The sequence below is a fragment of the Oratosquilla oratoria genome, chromosome 31 (genome assembly GCF_046742065.1).
Source record: "Oratosquilla oratoria isolate Oo_2021 chromosome 31, ASM4674206v1, whole genome shotgun sequence".
Classification (NCBI taxonomy): Eukaryota; Metazoa; Arthropoda; class Malacostraca; order Stomatopoda; family Squillidae; genus Oratosquilla; species Oratosquilla oratoria.
This window is the reverse complement of record NC_134807.1, coordinates 2,778,503-2,801,604: the sequence shown is the minus strand read 5'-3', so window position 1 is coordinate 2,801,604 and position 23,102 is coordinate 2,778,503. Positions and strand designations below refer to the sequence as shown.

The following is a 23,102-nucleotide window of genomic DNA, read 5'->3' as shown; positions in this document are numbered from 1 at the left end:
TTTCTATTTTATCAACAACCCGACTCTTGCCTCCTGTATTTTCATCCCTCCCCGTCCCTCCATCCCTCCATTCCTCCCCTCCTCTCTTGCTCTCTTTACTTTCCTCGCTCCCGCTCTCTCTTTCCCTCTCGCTTCCTTTCTCTCTTCCTCTCTTCGCAGATAATTTGCTCAAGAACGGAATTTTCAATTCCGCGTCGTGAATGTCACGTTCATTCTGAGCGGGAATTTCGTTTACACATTTTGATCCTTCCATTGGAGGAAGAAGGAGGAGGAGGAGGAGGAGGAGGAGGAAGGGGAAAGGAAGAGGAGGATAAAGAGAAGGGCAAGGAATGTGAAGAGGAGGAAGAAGAGCAAAAGGGAAAAGAGTTGGAAGAAGAGAAGACAGGAGAGTAGTAGGAAGAGGAAGAAAAGGAGGAGGAAGACGGAGAAAAAAGAGGGAGGAGGAGGAGGAAGGAAGGGAGAAGAAGAGGCAGGAGAAGGGGAATAAAAAGAAGAAGAGGAGAATATATGAAGAGGAAGAGAAGGGTGTAGGAAGAAGAAGGAAGGAGGAGGAAGAATGAGGAAGAGGAGGAGGGAGCCTTCTCGCGTATCACATGAAACCTGGTGGGATTAACGACCCGAAGATGAGCCTACGTACACACACACCTGTGAATGTGTCTGTGTGTGGACAAGATGTCATTCGCTTCTGCCGGAAGGAGGCTGAGGCAGCGAATCCAGAGTTCTCTCTCTCTCTCTCTCTCTCTAGCTCTCTATCTCTCTCTCTCCAGTGACTTGTTGTTGTTGTTTTTTATTTTTCCGTTCTTTGTCGTTTTCTTTCTCCTCCTCTTCCCTCTCTCTCTCTCTCTCTCTCTCTCTTTATCTCTCTCTCTCTCTTTATCTCTCTCTCTTTCTCTCTCCAGTGACTTGTTGTTGTTTTTTATTTTTCCGTTCTTTATCGTTTTCTTCCTCCTCCTCCTCTTTCTCCTCCTCCTCCTCCTCCTCCTCCTCCACCACCTCCTCCTCTACCTCCTATTCTTCCTTCTTGTTCTCCTACTCCTTCTCGTTCTCCTCATCTTACTCCTTCTGCTCCTTTTTGACTTCCTCCTCCTTCTCCTCCTCCTCCTCCTCCCACCCTTTCCTCCTCCCACCTCCTCATCCTTCTCTTCCTGCCACCTCCTCCTTCTCCTGCCACCTCCTCCTCCTCCTCCTCCTCCTTCTCCTCCTGCCACCTCCTCCTCCTCCTCTTCATTCGTCTATGTGTGTATGGACGGGTCTGTGGCGAGGGAGTGTGCGCGTGCGTGCGTGCGTGCGTGCGTGTGTGTAACTTCATCCTTAGTCTTAGATCACATTGCCGTGATTCACTCGTCTTTGCGTGATTCACCAGGGTCCTGGACCACGTGCTGGAGTCGTGATCGACAGCTGTTACCCTTCCGGATGAGAGCTCAGAGCTCTTATGTTGTTTGATCTTTGGAAACGTATTAAAAAAAATCACAAATTTTGGCGAACGCTTTGTAGCATTAAATATTGTAATTTTAACTTGGTCTTGCTGGTAATCTTCAAAATATAATCAGCGAGCGCCTTCTCTCTCTCTCTCTCTCTCTCTCTCTCTCTCTCTCTCTCTCTCTTCTCTCTCTCTAAGCTACGGTCCTTATGAAATGCTGTTAAGCGAATACAGTGGTTGTAATTACATGGAACCTGTTTAGTTGGAATACAAGGTATTGGATGACATTTTGCCGATTTGGGAACCTGCGTGGATTCACCAATCACAATTCACCCTCTACACTTCACCCTTCATACCTCATCATTCACCCTCCACCCCTCCAGCCTTCACCCTCGACCCCCCACCCTTCACCCTTGCACTGTCTGTGTTTGGATTGGGGAAAGGCTCAACCGTTTGGTATTGTCTACAATCTCTGTCGTTGTACGGCAAGGGTGTCAGACTCGAAACCTTTCGATGGCCAGTTATTATCTTGGTTGTTGTAGTTTCAATGGCCATCAAAGATTCGGTAATTACAAATTAGCAAGGCTGAGGTTTTCGCCTCGTTTTGCTGGTAATCATGTTATGAAATGAAATCAATGTCACGTAAATAAAAGGTATTTTTTTATATTCATTCTTTATTTATCTATTTGTTTATTTGTTTTCAGTTGTAACAATTGTAGTAACTATAGTTGAAAACTCTAGTCACCTCGTAGGCCACGATTTTGACACCCCAGTTGAAGAGAAGGGGATCTCAGCCTGTTTCTCGCGCGTACCCATACTTTATGAATTACTGTTCGTAGCTTCCTGGAGATCACGTCCAACAAATTCATCGTGCATCCACTAAAGGTCATACTGGACTATGTTTCTTCCAACCTACGATTAATCGGCAGTACCACACACCTCCAGCAACTTTTTTTCCGCCGTAAAATCACTAAGGCAGTCGGAGGAAAAATAGATTAGTGTGATAAACCCAGACCCCCACTAGTTTTTGAGTTGTTTTTGAGTTGTGGTTTGTGGTGCACAGGTTGTGAACCACTTGTATAATAAGCTTTCTTCTCTTTATGTGTCTTTGTAACTAAATTACGCGCTTCAAGTTCAAGAACGAAATTGTAATTATTTTCTACTTGTAGCTTGGATACGTAGCCTTAGTCTCAGATGCAATGTAACACAGATTGTATTTCCTTGTGTAGATTTCCTAGAATGACGTCATTTGCTGGGAGTAGATCATTTGCATAACTGGAGAGACGAATGCTGTATGTAGGCCAAGCTATCTCGGTCTAGATAAGGGTCGCTAAACCAGTAGTTAGCGTCTTCATCAACAAGCTAGTTATCCTAGATGATTAGACTATAATTAGGATCCTCATCAACATCCTCAGCACCGTGGATGAGTTAATATTTTATGTGTTTTTTTCTTCAGTTTAATGAGATAGCCTATCGGCGGCCAGGATAAAGATACAGGTCGTCATTAGCAGTTGTTGTTATGGACTGCTGTTGAACAATGCCTTTGTCCTTCGCCATAAGCATAAGTTAAAACTGAGACTAGTTTCTTCCTACACCTCCTACTCCCTCCACCTCTTCCTCATCCTTCTTCTCCTCTCCTCCTCCTCCTCCGCCTCTTCCTACTTCTCTTTTTGCTCCTTTTCTTCCTTCTCCCCCTCCTTCTCCTTTCTATTTCTTCTCTTTGACCATTTTTTTCTTCCTCTTCTTTTCTTCCTTTTCCCCCTCCTCCTCCTCTTCCTCCTTTTCTTCCTTCTCTTCCTTTTCTTCCTCCTCTTTCTCTTCTTTCTCCTCCACCTCATCCTCATCCCTCTCCTCCTTCCTCTCTTCCCCCTCCGGAAGGTCGCCCAGCTGCAGCCCTCCCGCAATCTCCGAGGAGGAGGAAGATGAGGAGGACGAGGATGAGTAGGAGGAGGAAGAGGAGTCTCTGCGTGCGTCAGACTCCCATTAGCACTCTAGACATTTTACCGTAACTGAGTGCGTCCCACTTGTCATTGCACACACTCCCCCCCACACTCCCCCACACTCCCTCCCTTTCCTCCCTCCCTCCTTCTGACGCTTAGGAACCCTGAGTGCCTTTTTGGCTTCGTCCTCGTTTTCTTCGTCTTCTTCGTTTTCTTCATCTTAGTATTCCTTTTCCTCGCTTTCTTTTTCATTTTTCTTTTGTTTTCTTGTTCCTGTTCTTGCTATGTTCTCTTTTTCTTCTTTTTCTTGCTTCCTCTTTTTTGTTTTCTTTTTTCTTTTTGGGGGTGGGCACAAGGAAGGGACTCGGAAGACTGGAAATAAAGACAGATTGATGATGGTTAGTAAAAAAAAAATACAGTGATAAAAATAAAAATTAACTGAGATGAAATAAATAAGATAGAAAATAAGGTAAATATAAAACAAAATGAATATTGAAAACATAGAATAGCTAAATAAATAGATTAATAAAGAGCGTGGGGATTAATCATCTTTATTGCAATCGGAAAAAGGGAAAATGCAGACTTTGTACCTCATACCACGGTGGGGAAAAATGATCATCACTTTTGATTTCTCTCCATCCACAAATCTCCCTTTTTACCAACGCTACGAGAGAGAAAGAGGGTTCACGCTGAAATGAGGAAAATTGCCAGGTAGTAAGTCAGATGAATTCGCGCAATGCCTTATGGGTAAGCCGGGATATTTTTCAAGCCGTTTTACCCGTAATTATCCCGTTCGGGTGGATAGAAGAAATATAAGTCGTTAGAACGACATTATCTCTTTAATTTATTTATATATATATATAATTATTAATTTACTTGTCATATTTCATATCTAAGATTGGTCAATCATCGTGGTTCCACGTTGTACGTGGTCAGTCTGGCGGGAATGTTTAAAAGCGACATGACGTCATGTCGATGTTTGCATATTCAAAAACAAAAAAACAAAAAAAAAAACTGGACATATTTGCATCCTACTTTGGCCACTCTCCATGCAGTTCCCACCGTTAAATAATTTATTTCCTCTGCTGCTTTATCTTTTGACACCTGGGTGATCAGCACGCTAGCTTTGTAACCTATTGTTGATAAATATGTATTACTGCAAGCCATTGTTTTTCTCGTTGTCACATGCGTGCTGTTGGTTATGTAATAATTGTGTTAGGGTTCCTTTCTTTAGCACAATTTAACACCACTACCACCACCACCACCATGACCATCTGTACACCGGTCCTACTTCTCCACCTCCATCACCTCCACCTCCTCCTCCTTTCCTCCCACGTCGTCCTACCTCCTCTTCCTCCACCCCTCTGTCGACCTCGTCCAACATGACGACTGGGCTACTATGGCCCCCGTCCCCCTACAACACAATTATTGTCACTGATACTAACACCCCCACCCCTCTCTCCCACCCCTCTCCCTCCCCTCTCTCCCTCCCCTCTCTCCCCTCCCCTCCCCTCTCTCCCTCTCCCCTCCCCTTCTCCCCTTTCCTTCTCCTCCTCCTCCGCATCATCATCACTTCTCCCCCTCCTCCACTCGCTTCACCTTCTCCTCTTTCTCCTCCTCCCTCTCCCTTCCTCCCTCTCTCTCTCTCCCCTCCTCCTCTTCTTCCTTTTCCTCCTCCCTCTCCTCCTATCTCTCTCTCACCCTCTCCCTTCCCCGTCCTCTCCCTCCTCCTCCCCATCCCCCCTTAACCCCCCCCCCCTAGTCCCACCCTGAAACCGGAAATGTAGCGACAAAGCGACACAGGTTTCCGAGTTCACACGGTGGGAGACCTGGGGGGAGGGGGGGAGATGTCACCTGGGGGAAATGTCACCTGGGGGAAATATCGCCTGGGGGAAATGTCGCCTGGGAGGAATGTCACCTGGGGGGATTTGAGGTTTGGAGATGTGAGCTGGGGGGAGGATATGAACATGAAGGTATGCGAGTTGGGGGGATATGAGTTGAGGGGTGAGGTGAGCTTAATGGTGGGGGGGTGAGCTGGGGGATGAAGATGTGAACTTGGGGAGGATGTGGGTTGGGGGGATGAGATGTGGTCTTGGAAGGGGGGATGTGAGCTGGGGGCATATTTGTCCTTGGGGGATAAGAAAGGGGAGGTTAGTGTTTGTGTGTGTGTGTGCGCATGTGTGTGTTTTGTGTGTTTGTGTGTGTTTTTTTGTGTTTGTACTTGTGTACATGTGTGTGTTTTGTGTGTGTTTGTGTGTGTTTTTGTGTTTGTACATGTGTGTGTGTTTTGTGTGTGTGTGTGTGTGTGTGTGTTTTGTGTGTGTGTGTGTGTGTGTATGTATACATGTGTGTGTGTGTGTGTGTGTGAGACACTAATAATGATTGGGTTCGTTATTACTGGGCTTTGGTCGAAAGACAGACTCTATTATTGTCCCTGTACCCGATGTGGCGCGTTGGTTTCAGCTTCGCCGCCACGTGTCCCTTGGGTGTCTGCGGACGTCATCGGTGGTTGTCGTTAAGCGTCTCCGGGCGTATGTTCGCGGCAATTGCAGGTCCGCTTTGGGTCTTGTTCTCGTCTGTCGGCAGGTGATTTTATTCAGGCAGAAGGTGGTACCTAGAGAGAAGGTGCTCTCTCTCTCTCTCTCTCTCTCTCTCTCTCTCTCTCTCTCTCTCTCTCTCTCTCTCTCTCTCTCTCTCTCTCTCTCTCTCTCTCTCTTTAACAGCCCGTTCTCCGACTCAAAACATGACATTTTTCCTCGTAGGTAACTACAAGTACAAATGTACTTCTTAGTTTCACTAATATTATTGTGCAAACTGCTTTTACAGTAAGACGAAAATGCAACAATACAGTTTAATTTGAATGTATATTGCAGTTCAGATGAGTAAGTACTTTTATAGATTTCGAATGCCTACATGATTGGAGACCAAATTGAAAAAAAATATATATCACTCAGAAAATCTCGTATAAATGACAACCACTGTTTATTTACTTAATTGATTTTCATTCATTGTTCATTTGAATAATTCTATTTCATTAGTATTATCATTTGTTATTCAGTAATGTGCAGTGTTTGTTTTATTTGTATATTAATTTATAAATATTTATATATTTATTTATATATCATTATTGTATTGATATTATTGTTTATCACTCAGAAATGTACAGTGTTAATATTTCTGTATGCTTTTATATCTATCTATATATATTTATTTACTTTTATTATTATTATTACGAGTATTCTATTATCTCGTGTGATATTGTGTACTACCGGAAATTCTCTTGTCCTCCCGTGTATCCATGGCAACCATCCCATCCCCCACCCCCCCTCACCCTAACAGCTTCCTGCCGCCTCCTGTGGCCAGCTGCTCGCCCTAACAGCTGTCTCCCACTCTCCCCCCCTATTCCCCCTTACTCCCCTTCCTCCCACTCCCCCTTCCCCCCTGCGTCTTCCTCTCCTTCCCATTCCCCTGACTCCCACTTCCACTCTCCCCCGTACTCCCCCAACCCCCAACTCCTCCCATCCCACTCCCCCGACTCCTCCATCCCCCTGACTCCCCTTCACACTCCCCCTTCCCCCTTGACTCCCACTTCCACTCCCCCCGTACTCCCCCATCCCCCAACTCCTCCCTTCCCACTCCCCCATACTTCCCCTCCCACTCCCTCGTACTCCCACTTCCCCCCTCCCCCTCCCACTCCCCTTCACGCCGTCTCCGCCTCCGTGCACCAGCTGCCGCCCGTTTCCATCTGGTGTCCGGTTTCCATATGCACCAGCTGCCAGATGGTCCTGGACACAGGATGGTGTCTTTAATTACACCGCTGATCAGCTGGTCTGATTACAGCCACTGTGCAGGTCCAATTACACTGCAGAGTACCTGGTCCAATTACACTGTTGTTTACCAGGTCCAATAACAGTGCTTCTCAGTTGGTCCAATTACTGTGTAGGTCCAATTACACTGTTGTATACGTGGTCCAATTACACTGCTTCTCAGTTAGCCCAATTACACTGCTTCTTAGTTGGTCCAATTACACCGCAGCCCTTCTGGTCCAAATGCACTGCAGCTCTCTTGGTCCAATTACACTGCTTCTTAGTTGGTCTAATTACACTGTCACTGTGTAGGTCCAATTACACTGTTGTTTAACTGGGCCAATTACACTGTTGTTTAACCTGGTCCAATTACACTGTTGTTTAACTGGTCTAAATACAGTGGTTTTCAGTTGGTCCAATTACACTGCTGTTCCCCTGGTCCAGTTACAGCGTGGTCCAAATGCAGTGTAGCCTTATGGGTCCAATTAGTCACTTGTTTGGATCAGTGTTGAATTATTGCGGCAGCCGATCACGTGATCAGGGTCAGCGTGACGTCACTTCCTGTGACAACATATATAGCTGAAAATCGCCGGGGTTAGCCAGAATTAAATGATGAAGTTATAAAAATTAGAATTAATTAAAATGCAATGAAAATGAGATGAATTAATAATGATTGAAAATAAGAATAATTGAAAGTTGTTTCAAATGAACTCGACATTTCTCTAATAAGATGACTTGTGTGTTTGTGTGTGTGTATAAATAACCACGGTTTTAGATCACGTGCTGGACCCTTGACTGCCAGCTGTTTTCCTCCCGGAGGAGAGCTCAGAGCTCAAGTTAGTTGATCAATGGGTAATGCCTTGTAACGAACGCGCGCGTGCGCGCGCGCACACACACACACACACACACACACACACACACACACACACACACACACACACACACACACACACACACAAGAACACAAAGGCCTCAGAACGATTCCCAACGGCTCCCTGAGCACTAAGGGCAAAGGTGGCAGCTTCAGTGACTCTCAAGCGACTCGCGATATCATTGTGGGCAATATTAACAGTAAATCTTGGTTGTGGGGTGAGGCGGTTTGGGAGAAACAACGCCGAGAGAATATTATAGACAAGATAGTTGAAGGACGCCATAATCCGGGAGGAATTAGGGGAAGAGGAGGAGGAGGAGGAAGAGGAGGGATTAGGAGGAGGAAAGGGAGCAGTAGGAGGAGGACGAGAGGGAGGAAGAGGAGGAGGACGAGAGGGAGTTGGAGGAGGAGGAGAAGGAAAGGGGATAGGAGTTGGAGGAGGAGAAGGAAAGGGGATAGAAGGAGGAGAGGGAGTTGGAGGAGGAGGAGAGGGAGTAGGAGGAGGAGAAGGAAAGGGGATAGAAGGAGGAGGAGAAAGAAAGGGGATAGAAGGAGGAGGGGGATAGGCAAGAGGAGGAAGAGGATGGAGGGGAGTAGGAGGAGGAGGAGGAGGAAGAAGAGAAGATGGAGTTGGAGTAGGAAGAATAGAAGTATAACGAAGCGAAACCGGTTTTAGGAGCACCTACAGGGAAAAATGGACACCAGGTTGCATAGGTGACACGTGTTGATCCTCCAGGTTGCGTAGGTTGCACGGACTGGGCTTCCAGATGGCACAGGTGGTCGTAGGTTGCACGGGTTGGCCTACTAGGTTGCTCAGGTTACGTAGCTTGGTCGTGCAGGTTGCACAGGTTTTCCGACCACGCGGTCGGTCAAGAAAGAGGTCGTCGTCTTTCTGTGTCTTCTTCTTCTTCCTCTTCTTCATTTTCTTCTTTTTCTTCTTCCTCCTCATTTGGCTCCTCTTCGTCTTCTACTTCTTTTTCTTCTTCCTGTTTTTGCTCTTCTTCCTCTTCATATTTTTCTTCCTCTTTTTTTTCTTTTCTTTTTCTTCTACCTCCTCTTTTTGCTCTTCTTCCTCTTTTTTCTTCCTCTTCATCTTTTTCTTCCTCTTTTTTCTTCTTTTTTCTTCTTCTACCTCCTCTTTTTGTTCTTCATCTTTTTCTTCCTCATTTTTCTTCCTCCTCTTTTTGTTCTACTTTTTTTCTCTTTTTGCTCTTCCTCTTCATCATTTTGTTCCTTTACTTCTTCTTCCTCTTTACTTTTCCTCTTCTTCCTCCTCATATTTTTCTTCCTCTTTTTTTCTTCTTCCTCTTCTTTTCCTTCTTAAGGAGACCCTAGTAGCTTTGGTGAACAACGAGGAGGCAGATATTTTGTTTTTCTTCTTAGGGTAACGGAACTGTAAAGCGTGTGTGTGTGTGTGTGTGTGTGTGTGTGTGTGTGTGTGTTTACGTACGTATGCGTTTTTATTCTTCATTTATTCATATTTGTTAGGTTACTCGTATTTTGATTTATTGTTATTATTATTATTATTATTATTATTAGCATTATCGTCGTCGTCGTCTTCATCATCATCGTCGTCGTCTTCTTCATTATCATCGTCATCATCATAATCATCACCACCATCGTCGTCATCAATATCATCATCGTCGTCGTCGTCTTCATTATCATCGTCATTCACCATAATCATCATCACCATCGTCATCAGTTTCATCATCGTCGTCGTCGTCTTCATTATCATCATAATCATCATCATCATCATCATCATCACCATCGTCGTCATCATCGTCGTCGTCGTCATGTGCGCCTTTATTTTATGTATTCGGTCGAATCTGGCAACCGAAGGAGTTTCATTTAATTGTCCATTAAAAATTTCCTCTGAGATAAGTTAACCTTAACCAACTAGGCAAATTTAAAGAAAGAAAAAATGTATGAAAAAGTGAAGTAAAGAAAATAAACAAGTAAGCGAAAATGGGCGCTCAAGCTCGTGGTAAACTTGTATAACTTTGTTATAATGAAGACCAGACGATTTTAATTGGTTTTGAGAAAACTTCCTATTTATACCGGGCTAACTCAAGGTGTCTATACCAGTATAACAGTTTTAGCTTGAAAACTAATTTAAGTTATGTGTCAGTTCCTTTCATGCATATCTTATTATATGCATTTTATCTATTCCGAGATGTACACGACAAATAATTTAATAATCAAGTGTAACAGAAATGACATTGTTCATCTGAAGCCGAAATATATACCCCTATCATCTGAGCTCGTTCCCCCAAAAGACATAAATAGAAAAATATATAGATAGAAAACATATGTGATTTAGTATAGATACAAAAAACGTTGTGGGGGAGGTCTACTGGAAGCCAAGAGAGGGAATATAAGATAGTTTGGAAAACAATGTCTAGGGAGTGTTGGGATGGAAACGGAACGATCAGTCGATGCTGACGATGTTGGAACGCATATCCGAAACATGCACATCCCCGTACAGGGATTTAGTGAAGTTGGAAGTCTTTTGAAAAGAGAGTTCGAGAATTTTTTATGTATTTGTTTATTTATTTATGTATTCGTTTGTTTATTCTCAGACCTTTCCAGAATTTACAAGGGGATACAACTGTCGTTGTTGTTGTTGTTATTATCATGTGTTACTATTATTATTATTGTTATTACTATTATTATTATTATTATTATTATTATTATTATTATTATTATTATTATTATTATTACCACTACTACTACTATTACTACTACTACTACTAGTGGTGATAAAATCAAGGCGACTTATTCTTTGGGTATATATAGAACTGCTACTCTTTGTGTATATATCTATCGATCTATCTATGTACCATTGGACCTCCGCATCCTTCACAAGAAGGCATACCTACCCGACACGCACTTGTTTTTATTTAAAAAATACAAATAAATTGATAGGACACTGTCCAGGGTTCAATAGACAAATTGGGATCTCCTATAAATATACGAATTAATGATAAACAATAAACAAAAATTATAAAATGAAGAACAAGGCATACACATGAATATCCAAATAAACGAGAAATAACGGATCCACTTGGCAGATGTGACGTCATGTCGCTTGCGTGTTTATCCGACTGAATCTCGAAACTGTTCCACATTGTATCGCCTCAGTGCGAAGATGACTCCATTCATTTAACGAAAAGTTTGGCGAAATTGTTCCTACTTAATCTTTGCTTAAATGTACGTCTTGACAACTTGAGACCATTATTTCTCGTCCAGTTAGTATTTATTGTGAATATATTTCTTAAGAATTTACTTTTTCTTGTTCTCGATTGCAAATTTGAAGATATGTATCTAGTGGCCTTCGAATATATTTTTTTAAGAAAGTTTATGAAAGAAGCTAAATACTGATTTATCTGTGGTCAAGGTATATGAAAAGGATCGTAATATACATAACCTTATAATATATATATTTTTTGACTGAGTTTTTAGTGCGCACGCGCACACACACACACACACACACACACACACACACACACACACACACACACACACACACACACACACACACACACGACAAATGAAAGAAAGCCCCCACCCATAAAAAAAAAATTAATAATAATATTAATAGGAGTTCCATTTCGGAACTTCCCCCCTCCATACTCCCCCCCACTCCCCCCACCCCCACCCCCGCGCATCGCCGACTGGCTAATTGGTGATTAGTCATTCGGAATAGCAAATCGCTCTGATCATGGACAGAGATACCCGACCAATCACGAGTAGGATGATGGGGCAAGAGAGAAGCTGATTTGCCTCTCACACAGTTTAGCTAGAAAGTGATGTTACGCACACACACACACACACACACACACACACACACACACACACACACACACACACACACACACACACGAGGTGTGTGATTCACCATTGTCTTGAATCACGTGTTAGACTAGTGATCGACAGCTATTACCCTCCCGGAAGAGAGCTCAGAGCTTATATATGACCGATCTATGAACAGTGTCACATAAAAGCTGGGTCTACTATGCAACGAGACTTCTCGACTGTTACCATAGCAACCACGTCTTCGAACTCGGACCTCGAACTCGCCTTTACAGAATCGTGTGACGTGGGACCTACGTCACAGGGCAAGCAATTGACGCTCCCATTCCCTGTTGACCATAGTGTCCTTAATCCTTTGATTAGGGACCTCCAGAGACCAGAAATCTTCAGCCCGTTTCTTCGCGTATCACCCATTCTTATGCGTTGCTATTTGTTAGTGTCCTGAAGACCGCTTCATTACTGAATTTAATCGTAATGCAGCCACTCTACCACTAACTTTCGGCTTTTAGATTTCTTGGGGGATTTTAGTGGTATTGTTCAGGCTGTGTGTTCGTGTGTGTGTGTGTTTATGTGATTCACCATGGTCTTTGGATCATGTGTTGGACTCGTGATCGACAGCTATTTCCCTCCTGGAAGAGAACTCAGAGGTCATATATGACCGATCTACAGGTAATGCTGTGACCTTCCACACAAAACCCAACTCCCCGCCCACGAGAGTTGGAGTAACAACCCGCAGCGCAGCGATACTGAAATTATTTCAGCCCTGGGCGGGATTCGAACCTGGACCTCCGTAGTGGCAGCTGGGAACTCTAACCACTGCGCCACTCTATGTGTGTGTGTGTGTGTACACACCCACACGTTCCACATCAACCTCCCTTCTTTACCAAAACACGTACCAAACCTCCATCACAGGTCGTCACAGGTCACGGACAGAGAGAGAGAGAGAAAGCGGGTCACCACGATCACAGGTGCACAGACACCTGTACACCCGCGCAGGTGTCCCTACGCGATGGAGAAACGGCTCGGTAAATCTGTGCATAACGGAACACCTGTGTGATTGGCTAGATAGTTTACGAAACGCACAAATCTCCGTCTGCGCATGCGCGGGGCGATTTGTGGGTTGCCTCCCTTTCACTGAGTATGTGGATAGGAGTGACCCCACGTCCTGGGTGAGGCGAGGTCAAGGGTCAGGGTACAGTCGGGGAAGCAAGGTCGTCACAGGATACGTTAAGGATATTTATGGTGGGAGGTCCAAAGGCTGTGTTGTTCTTCCAGGGGTTAGGCAGGTGGCTCTGCATTGGATCATCAAGGATGCACACTCTTAATTAGGGTTAAATGGTGAATTATTGAAAGACGGAGAGACATGGCAAGAAGGTATTGTAAGATGTAAAACAACGTAATATTATTCCTTTGTAACTTTGTTTTTATTTATTTGTTTATTATTTATTGTATCGGTTCGATCTTTCTGTCTGTCTGTCCGTTTGTATCTGTATCTGTCCTGCTATGTGACTCTGGTCCGTAAGGGTGCCGCTAATCACTCCACTCCATATTAGGATATCGCTAAAGAGGATTAGGTAAGGATTGGGCCCTGGTCGCCGGAGAAGTTTCGATTGATTGGAAGAAGCGATTGGAACGATAATTTGTCATTTTGATATCATAAATGACCTTCGTGTTCGAGGGAGAACGTGACGCCATCGTTGTGACGTCATTAATGAGTGACGTCACGTCAAAAATGTGACGTCATTTATGAGTCCTTGTGAAGCCATTTGAGTGACGTCACGACGTCCGTATTAAGACGTCATTTACGTGTTACACCAGGACGTCAGTATTGTGACGTCATTTATGAGTTACGTCACGACGTCAACATTGTGGCGCCATTTAATAATGACGTCACAAATTTTGTTGCACAATTTATGAATGACGTCAATATGACGTAGAGTGACGTCATTATGGAATGACATCATTGTGGAGTGACGTCAGTTATATAATGACGTCATCAACTTGTCCGTTTATGCATCAAAGAGGTCTTGATCGGGGTGGGTGGGTGGGTGGGGTATTATATTATCACTCCAGTCCTGACCAAAGGAGGAGGAGGAGATAGGGAGGGAGAGAGGGGGGGCGCGCAGTGTTATAAACGCTGGGAACCCACCAGAGTCGAAACGTGGTGACGTCATCTGGTCGACAGTCCTCACCCCTCCCCCTCTCTATACCTATGCCTCTTAGGAAAGTTCCACAAATTAATGCCTCTATTTATTTATTTATTTATTTATTTGTTTGTTTGTTTTTAAAGTCTACAACAGAGGATCCGAGAGGATTGTGTATGACATTGTTATGACTAAACCTTCATGCTCATAGCCTCAAATGTTCTTCTGCCTAATGCTGATATTGAGGGTGTGACAGTCTATTAAAATAACCCCTGTCATAGATGTACGTCAGAATCAGAGATGCGTCGTGGAGTTTCTCCACGCAGAAGTGGAAACCCATCGACATTCACCGGCGCTTGGTGAAAGTTTACGGAGCCGAGGTAGTTGATGTCAGCGCGGTTAGGAGATGGGTTCGTCGATTCTGGAGTTGCCACTGAGATGAGAGTGACCAACCGCGCTCCGGACGGCCATGTACAGGTCCTTGATCATCGTTGGCGAAAGTGCATTGAGAATGGGGGGTGATAACGTGGAGAAATAGGTTCTGGAGTATAAAATATCCGCTCGTTTGAATGCCATTCGTTTGAGTGGCATTCCCGTCTTCGTAACTGTCAACATTTTTGAGTTACAAGTAAAAAAGAATAGGCATTACTTTTGGAACTACCCTGGTGCATACACATATATCCCGTACATACACATATACCCCGTACATACACATATATCCCGTACATACACATATACCCCGTACATACATACATATATACATACATACATACGCGTACGGTCTCCTCGTTCTTACCGATACCACTTGCATACACACACATGCACATACACACATTCACGCATACACATACACACATATACACACACACACATAGTCCCTCCCCCTCGTCCTTACCGATTCCTTTTGCGTGCATACACTTACATACATACATACATACATACATACATACATAGTCCCTACTCGTCCATACCAGCACCTCTTACGTACATACATACACACATACGCATACATACATACATACATACACACACACACGCATGCATACATACGCACATCACGAAATATCACACACTTAGCCCGTGAAGACTGTGATTTCGCGATGGCTTGAGGACGCGAGCATTTTCACACGTCATTCGCGCGCTCGAGCCATGAAAAGAGAGTTCCTCGCTCGCCCAAATCTGGATGATGATGATGTCGTCTCTCCCTCGACAGGAAGATCCCGACTCGGGCTTGCGGTAGGTAAACGTCCCCAAACCACCAAGTCTTCCTCCTCCACCTCCTCGTCCTCTTCTTCTTCCTCTTCTTCTTCCTCTTCCTCCTCGTCCTCTTCCTCCTCGTCCTCTTCCTCCACCTCCTCTTCCTCGTCCTCTTCCTCTTCCTCCTCGTCCTCTTCCTCCTCGTCCTCTTCCTCCTCCTGCACCTCCTTTTTCTCTTCCTACACCTCCTTTTTCTCTTCCTACTCCTTCTCGTCCTCCTCCTTTTCCTTCTTGTCCTCCTCCTCCACATCCTCGTCCTCTTCCTCGTCCTCTTCCTCTTCCTCCTCGTCCTCTTCCTCTTCCTTTTCCTCCTCTTCCACCTCCTCTTCCTTTTCCTCCTTTTCCACCTCCTCGTCCTCTTCCTCGTCCTCCACCTCCTTTTTCTCTTCCTACTCCTTCTCGTCCTCCTCCTTTTCCTTCTTGTCCTCCTCCTCCACCTCCTTCCTCTTCCTATTCCTCCTCGTCCTCTTCCTCCTCCTCCACCTTTTTCTCTTCCTACTCCTCGTCTTTCTCCTTTTCCTTCTTGTCCTCTTCCTTTTCCTTCTCTTCCTTTTCCTCCTTTTCCTCCTCTTCCTTTTACTTTTCCTTGTCCTCTTTCTCTTTCGTTTTCCTCTGGATTTCCCTCTTTTTCCTCCTCTTCCTGCTGCTGCTATTTGTCCTCGTTCTCTCCCTCCTCCTCCTCCTCCTCCTCCTACTACTACTACTACTACTACTACTACTACTACTACTACTATTACTACTATTACTACTACTACTACTGTTCTTTCATACTACTTATACTACTACTACTACAACTCCTGTTCTTTCATTTCTTTTTTACTTTCTCTCGTCCTCTGCCCCTTTCCTTTTCCTCTTTCTCCTCCTTTTCCTGCTCTTCCTTCTCCTCCTTTTCCTTTTTAACCTTTCCTTCTCCTCCCTTTTTTCAATCTTTTTTCATTTCTCTTTTCCTTCTACTTCTCTACTTCTGCTTCTCCTCTTCCCATTCTTTTTCCACCTTTATTCTCTTCCTTTCCTTCATTCCTCCCCATCCTTTTAATTTCTCTCTTCTCCCTCTCATTCTACTCCTCTTCCTCTCTCTCATTCTACTCCTCTTCCTCTCTCTCATTCTACTCCTCTTCCTCTCTCTCATTCTACTCCTCTTCCTCTCTCTCATTCTACTCCTCTTCCTCTCTCTCATTCTACTCCTCTACAACGACGACGACGACGACTGAGCATAAAAGTTCCCACGACGTGACGTGACGTCAAAGGAAGCTTCATGCTGTCAGTCACCCCGTCATCTGTCTCTTAGATACTTTACCCGTGAACGCTCGGAATGGTCCCTCAAAGCAAAGGGTTCTCAACCCTTTTCCCCCGTTTTCTTCGCACCCCGAGAGTCCCCAGACCATCGACCCGTACCTCCATTAACCAGGCACAGAATGTAGAATAATATACTAAGACAATGGCACCCTAATGGGTATCAAATTGTTCAAATAATAATGACTTTATTCATCAGTTAAGCATTAACATAGGCATTAACATAGACAATATACAATGTTCTCTCTGCAGATTTAAATGTTTTAAGTAACCTTTCGCTGGTCACGGAACACCACGAACCAAATCAAAAGAAACATCATGGTCAGTCTCCGTTTCGATTAATGATAAAAAAATGCAAATATTTTGGTTTTAAACGTATTTTTTAAAAGAACTTTGAGGAACGTGTACAGAATAGTAAGCAGCTAACATGAATTAAAAGATAAATGAAGCAGTCTTAAATTTATTATCAAAATTGGTGAACGCACTATGGGGAAAAAGAGACAGACGTTAAGAGAGAGAGACAGACATAGAGAAAGATGGGAGACAGATACAGACACAGAGAGATGAGGCATCATAGACCTAAAGGTTATGGAGCGCTATTGAAGGACCACTGTCTCCAAGCTGAATAAAATCGTCTGGAATCAACCAGAACAATATCTTAAAGGAGGACCACAGGACGTTTGTGGGTTAGTGCAGATAAAGATGGACCTCGGAGTTGAGGTCGGTTGACGAAGATCTACTCAACTTCAGCAGACCTCTCCTGTAGCTTCTGGTTAGGTCGTTGTAGATCCTCGTTCTCTTCATCCTTCCTCCTTCCTCCTTTTCCTCTTCATATCCTCCGTAATCTTTAACCTCTTCCTTCTCCTTCTACTCATTCTCCTCCTCCCCTTTCTCCTCCTACACCTCCTCTTTCTCCTCCCACTCCTCCTCTTCCTACTCCTCTCTTTCCTCATTTTTCTTCTATCCCCGTTTTTCTCCCCTCTCATCTTTCTCCTCCTCCTCCTTGTATTACTACTACTACTACTACTACTACTCTCCTTCTCCTTTTCCTCTTCCCCCTTCCCCTTTCTTCTCCCTTCGTCCTCCTCTTTCGCTCACCCTCCTTCAATTACTCTCAATTCTGCCTCCCCTCTTCCAAATCCTCCTCTTATATTTTCTGTCTACCTTTCCTCTTCCTCCTCCTCTTCCTCTTCTTTCACCATCTTTCTTCTTCTCTTCCTCTTCCTCCTCTTTTATCACCTTTCTCCTCGTTCTACTACTACTATTACTACTACTACTACTATTTTCCTACAACCTCCATCCCTATTGAACTGTGTGACGAAAGCAGTCAGGATCTGTCTCCCACAGACACAGTTCATTGGCCCCTCTCTCGCCAATGACTGTGGTCAACTACCCTTTTATATTTTATATTATCTTACTTTAATGAAGTCTAATACAGAAGTTCATTTATCCTACTCTCTACTACAGTCTGCTCAAAATCGAGGTTTTGTATATGTACTGATTTAAGGAGTGGGGACCTGGTACTTCTCAGGCATAGGAGAGGTGATTTTAAGAGTGATGGTCTACATCTCATCCACGCTACATTGGTTGTTTCTTTTCTGCCATCACCTCTGCTAGACAAGCGTAGAATGCCTTTGCCCTTGGACCCATCCCGCCTGAAGTCGTGAAGGTTATCGGAGTGAATGAGCCGTGGTCCACATTCTGTATACTCTCCTCGTACATCCTGATTTTCTTACTCTCATTTCCTGAGTGGGACGCCTCGATAGTCGAGTTATTGTAACAAGGGTTCATTGGATCAAATATTCGCATGACAGAGATGGCCAGATATCCCCGTGTCCAGAAACCTCTTGCGCTGACGTCCACTCGTGTTTCATCTGATGTGTGGTGCCTGAAGATCTCCCCTCCCAGTGGGAGTAGTGTTGGTTCGATGATCACATCCTTGCATACCTCTCAAGGCATTTTGGCAGTGAGATCCCTAATCTCGTCATGTCTTATGCACACGAATCCAACCTACTTGGGTACCATCGCATGGTTTGGATCAAACTGTGTACCACAGGAACATCTATTAGGCAGCTTTTCCCATGGCCATCCATTCCTCAGGGCAACGGAATCCGTGAAATCTCTTTTGCTTAGGTTGAATCCCTTTGTCCTGATCGGTAGTGCTGTCAGCCAATTGGACGCCCCATCTCCCTGTGCCATTGCTATCTTTCTTTTCGTATATTCGATAGCTGATCCAATAAAATGCGAAGCTCTTCCTTCTGCCTCACTTCCCTTTCCTTTGATATGTTTCATCTGATTTCTCTGGTTTCATTCACGTTAGTCTCCTTCTGTTGATCTTGTGACACGATGTTGTTTGTCAGGGAGGACGTGAGTTTCAGAGAGTTTTGGTGTTCTGTGATGGCGAAGTTGAACGGATTTGAGATGCCTGTTACTACTTCTCTCCTTATTTCCCTTCCTCTTTCCCCCTCACTCTTTCTCCTCTCCTCTTCCTTTTCTCCTCTTCCTTTTCCTCCTCTTTTGTTGTCTTTCCACCTCTCTTCTTCCACCTCGTCCTTCTTGATCTCACTCCTCTTCTATTATCTCGTCCTCGTCCTCCTTTCACCTCGTCTTTCTTGATCTCGTTCTTCTATTATCTTCTCCTCGTCCTCTTCCTCTTTCCTCTAAATCACTTTTCTTCTTGTGCCAACTAGACTATGTGTCGGAAATGGATCGTTTGAATGCGTCGCATTCCCGCACTTTGAAAGCCCCATTGGATTTGTAACTCTTGATTCCGTGGCTATTTTTTCTTTTCGCTTTGGTGTCCCGGTCGTCTTCCGTGCGGCGCATTGTGTGTGTGTGTGTCTGGTGGTTTTGTCTCAATTTACGCGACTCGCTCAACCGCGGAGGTGAGTGGCCACAGATTTTCCGTTAGGTCCGTTGGGGCGGGGGATTAGGTGAGTTTATGTTTTATATCAAGTTTGCTAGCAATTTTACTCAAAATATTATGTATTATTATTATTATAATTTTTTTATTATTATTTTTTATTTTTTATTTTTATTTATAAGGATTGCAAAGGATTACAAAGGCGGAGCATGCCGACAGGACACCTTTTGGTCCATATCTAGGTCGGATGCGAAAAAAAATCATAATAATGATAAATAAATGAATAGATAAAAACAATGATAATGTAAATAATAAATAAAATAAATATATGCATAGATATAGTTAAATAATATTTTCCATTTATATTTATCTTTTCGTGATTGGCGGTGAGTGGGCCAATTAATATTGCGTAAAAGTTGTGGATATTTTTTTTTTTTTTTTGGGGGGGAGGGGGTTTTGGGATGATTAAAATACATTTTTCTTTAGGCCTAAAAAATCTCTTCGAAAATTAATTAGGTTAAACTGACCATACGCGATATTTCACCAACCTGATCCCCTTTTATGATTTTGAATTATACAAATTTAGATTTAAAAAGAAAATAGTCAAGAACTGGTTTACCAATAGTTTGGTTAACGAATGAAATAAACTTAGTAAACATGATGTAGTGAGATTATCGGTTATTTTAAGAAAAAAGTTAGACAACTTTGTGGATGGGGATGACAGTTGGTAATGGACATGGAACTGCCTAGTGTAGGCCGTATGGTATCTTGCAGTCTCCTTCATTCTAATGTTCTTCTGATCTTATCATAGACTAGCTAAGACTTGTTTTGTCTTGTATCAAGTTAACGTAAGCTAGAGAGGCTATCTTCCCTTTGTCTTTTGTTTTGTTTTGTCTCTTTTGTCTTTGTCTTCTCTTGCTTTTTCTTTGTCTTCTTGCTTTGTTTTGTTTTGTCTTTGTCTTCTTTTGCTTTTTGTTTTTCTTTGTCTTTGGCTTTGTTTTCTTTTTTGTCTTTTCTCGTATTTTTGTCTTTTTTGTCTTTGCCTGGTCTTTCCTTGTTTGTCTTACTTTGTCTTTTGTCTTGTTTCGCTTTGCATTGACCTGTTTTCTTTTGCCAATTCCAACTAGACTCCTCCCTAATGTGACCCAACCTGACCTGACCCAACCTGACCTGACTTAACCTGACCTGATTTGACCTCACCTGACCCAACGCGACTTAGGATGCAAGAGGTTCGGTCCTTTGGCAGTGTTCCATGTGAGGTCACCGGTAACCGGATTAAACTGGATTTGAGCTGAATTTGCAAACGATTGAAGGAAAAGGATCATTCTCAGTAAGAACAACTGTCGGAAGTTTCCAAGAGCTTCAAATTCAAGAAGGAAATAGGCTAGAACTGGTTACTAATAGGGTAGTTAGCGAATGAAACAGACTTAGTAACCAAATAGTAAGCGCTGAAACTATCGGTTGTTTTAGGAAACGGTTAGACAACTTTATGGATGGGGGTGACGGGTGGTCATGGACATGGAACTGCCTAGTCTAGGCCTTAGGGTCTCTTGCAGTCTTCTTCATTCTTATGTTCTTTTATGCTACATGCCACGTTGAAACATCAGGAAGCATAAGAGAGGATTTACTTGATAAATCCGAAGAAACGATAATAAAAGTTGGTCATACTAATGTAACGGGTACAACTTATGACGTAATTAAGCCTTAAATGGAAATCACATTTGACGTCATTGTGAACTTGACCTTTGACCTAGATTTAAGAATACGGATGAGCTTTATCCTTGTAATCATCTTTATAAGGTACCAAAGCATAGTTATGATCAAAGCAAATTAAGGTACCAAAACGTATATGACAGCGTTAGACGTACATAAAGACAGACAAACGTCTAGCGGAACAAACTAGCATAGTTGTCTAAACTACCCTGGACAACTAATAACGACGATTATCTTTATGAGCCATTTTTTTTTAATCTATTTAATTTTCGTATCATTTGTTACTTGTAATTACGTCCGAGTTTTTGTATCCTTTCAAATGTATTTGATGCAATTCGGGAAATTTCCCGGAATTATATGCCAAATGTGGATCGGAAATATTGATGAAAAAATAATATTTGTCGTAGAAGGTGTTAATATGGTTTTCTTGATCCCAGAAATTGTAGTTTTGATTTATTAGTTTTGAACGAGCCAACAGTAATTCATTATAAAAAAGTGTACGGCATTTGAAACATTCTCTCTCTCTCTCTCTCTCTCTCTCTCTCTCTCTCTCTCTCTCTCTCTCTCTCTCTCTCTTCTCTGTGTGTCTCACCTTCTCACCCAGTTTGGGAACACGTGCTGGACGCGTGAGCTATTACCTTCCCGGATGAGAACACAAATAGTAAAATGTTTTAAAGAGGCAATAAATCGTCTCTTGAAATATAACTTGTCAACGGTAACACGCCAGAAGCGACATGACGTCATCACCTAAGGCTGTTGATCTGCCCCCAAGGAATTGTGGTCGATTTTTTTTTTATTGATTTCCCGTACACACACACGCTCTTTCTCTCTCTCTCTCTCTCTCTCTCTCTCTCTCTCTCTCTCTCTCTCTCTCTCTCTCTCTCTCTCTCTCTCTCTCTCTCTCTCTTGTATTCAAGAAACGACAGGGAAATTAACAACATAGTAGTTGCCGAGCCATTTAGCCTGTAGATACAGGGTGTCTCAAAACACACACACACACACACACACACACACACACACACACACACACACACACACACACACACACACACACATATATATATATATATATATATATATATATACACACACACACATACATTTGTAATCAAAACCCTTATCTTTGAGTGTGTATGTGTGTGCATGCGTGTGTGTGTGTTACACGTGTACATAATTTGTAACCTCAACTCTTCTTTGTATATGTGTGCGCGCGCGCATGTGTGTGTGTGTGTGTGTGTGTGTGTGTGTGTGTGTGTGTGTGTAAAACGCATACACAAATCGTAACCAGATCCCTTCTTTCTTTTCAGCTTTCGAGGATTCGAGTCCCACTTGCCCCATGCTCTTTCTTGACTAAGTCCCAAGGGTCACTGGACAAAGGCCTTGAAGATTAAGGCCACCTGTGGCAGGCTGAGCCTTTGTACTCGATATGCTTAGACAAAGGAAGCCATCAAAGACACGCCCTTTATGTAAGTATTAAGGTCTACAAGTTGTCCCAAAAGTCTCCTGGGAATTTATTGTTGAGCGGTCTTCGTTTGCTAAATGGAAATGATAAGGAGATTCCTCATCGTCATCCTCATTTTCCTCTCCCTCCTCCTCCTCCTCCTCCTCCTCCTCCTTCTTTTCCTCCTTTTACTCCTCTTCCTCCTTTTACTCCTCTTCCTCCTCTTCTTCCTCCTCTTCCTCCTCGCTGCTCCTCCTCCCCTTTTCTCCTATTCCTCCTCCTTTTCCTCCTATTCCCTCTTCCTCCTCCCATTCCTCCTCCTTTTCCTCCTGTTCCTCCTCTTCTTCCCCCCTCCAACTTTTACTCTCCTCCTCCTTTTCTTCCCCTCCACCTTTTACTCCCCTCCTTTTCCTCTTCTCCTCCTTTTCCTCTTTTTCCTCTTTCTCTTATTCTTCGGCCTCCTCCTTTTCATCCTTCTCCTTCCTTCTCATCATCCTTCTCCTCATCATCCTTCTCCTCCTCTTCATCCTTTTCCTCATTC

General features: G+C 43.5%; 1 protein-coding gene across 6 annotated transcripts in view; it reads left to right on the top strand.

The window, feature by feature from the left end:
* LOC143041405 (uncharacterized) overlaps window positions 1–23,102 on the top strand; it is a 435,186-nt gene that overhangs the window by 115,925 nt on the left and 296,159 nt on the right. For all 6 annotated transcript variants that reach the window (XM_076213244.1, XM_076213241.1, XM_076213240.1 and 3 more), the window contains exon 2: window positions 22,428–22,586. The gene's annotated coding sequence lies outside the window, so the exon portion shown is untranslated. The remainder of the gene's footprint in view (window positions 1–22,427; window positions 22,587–23,102) is intronic.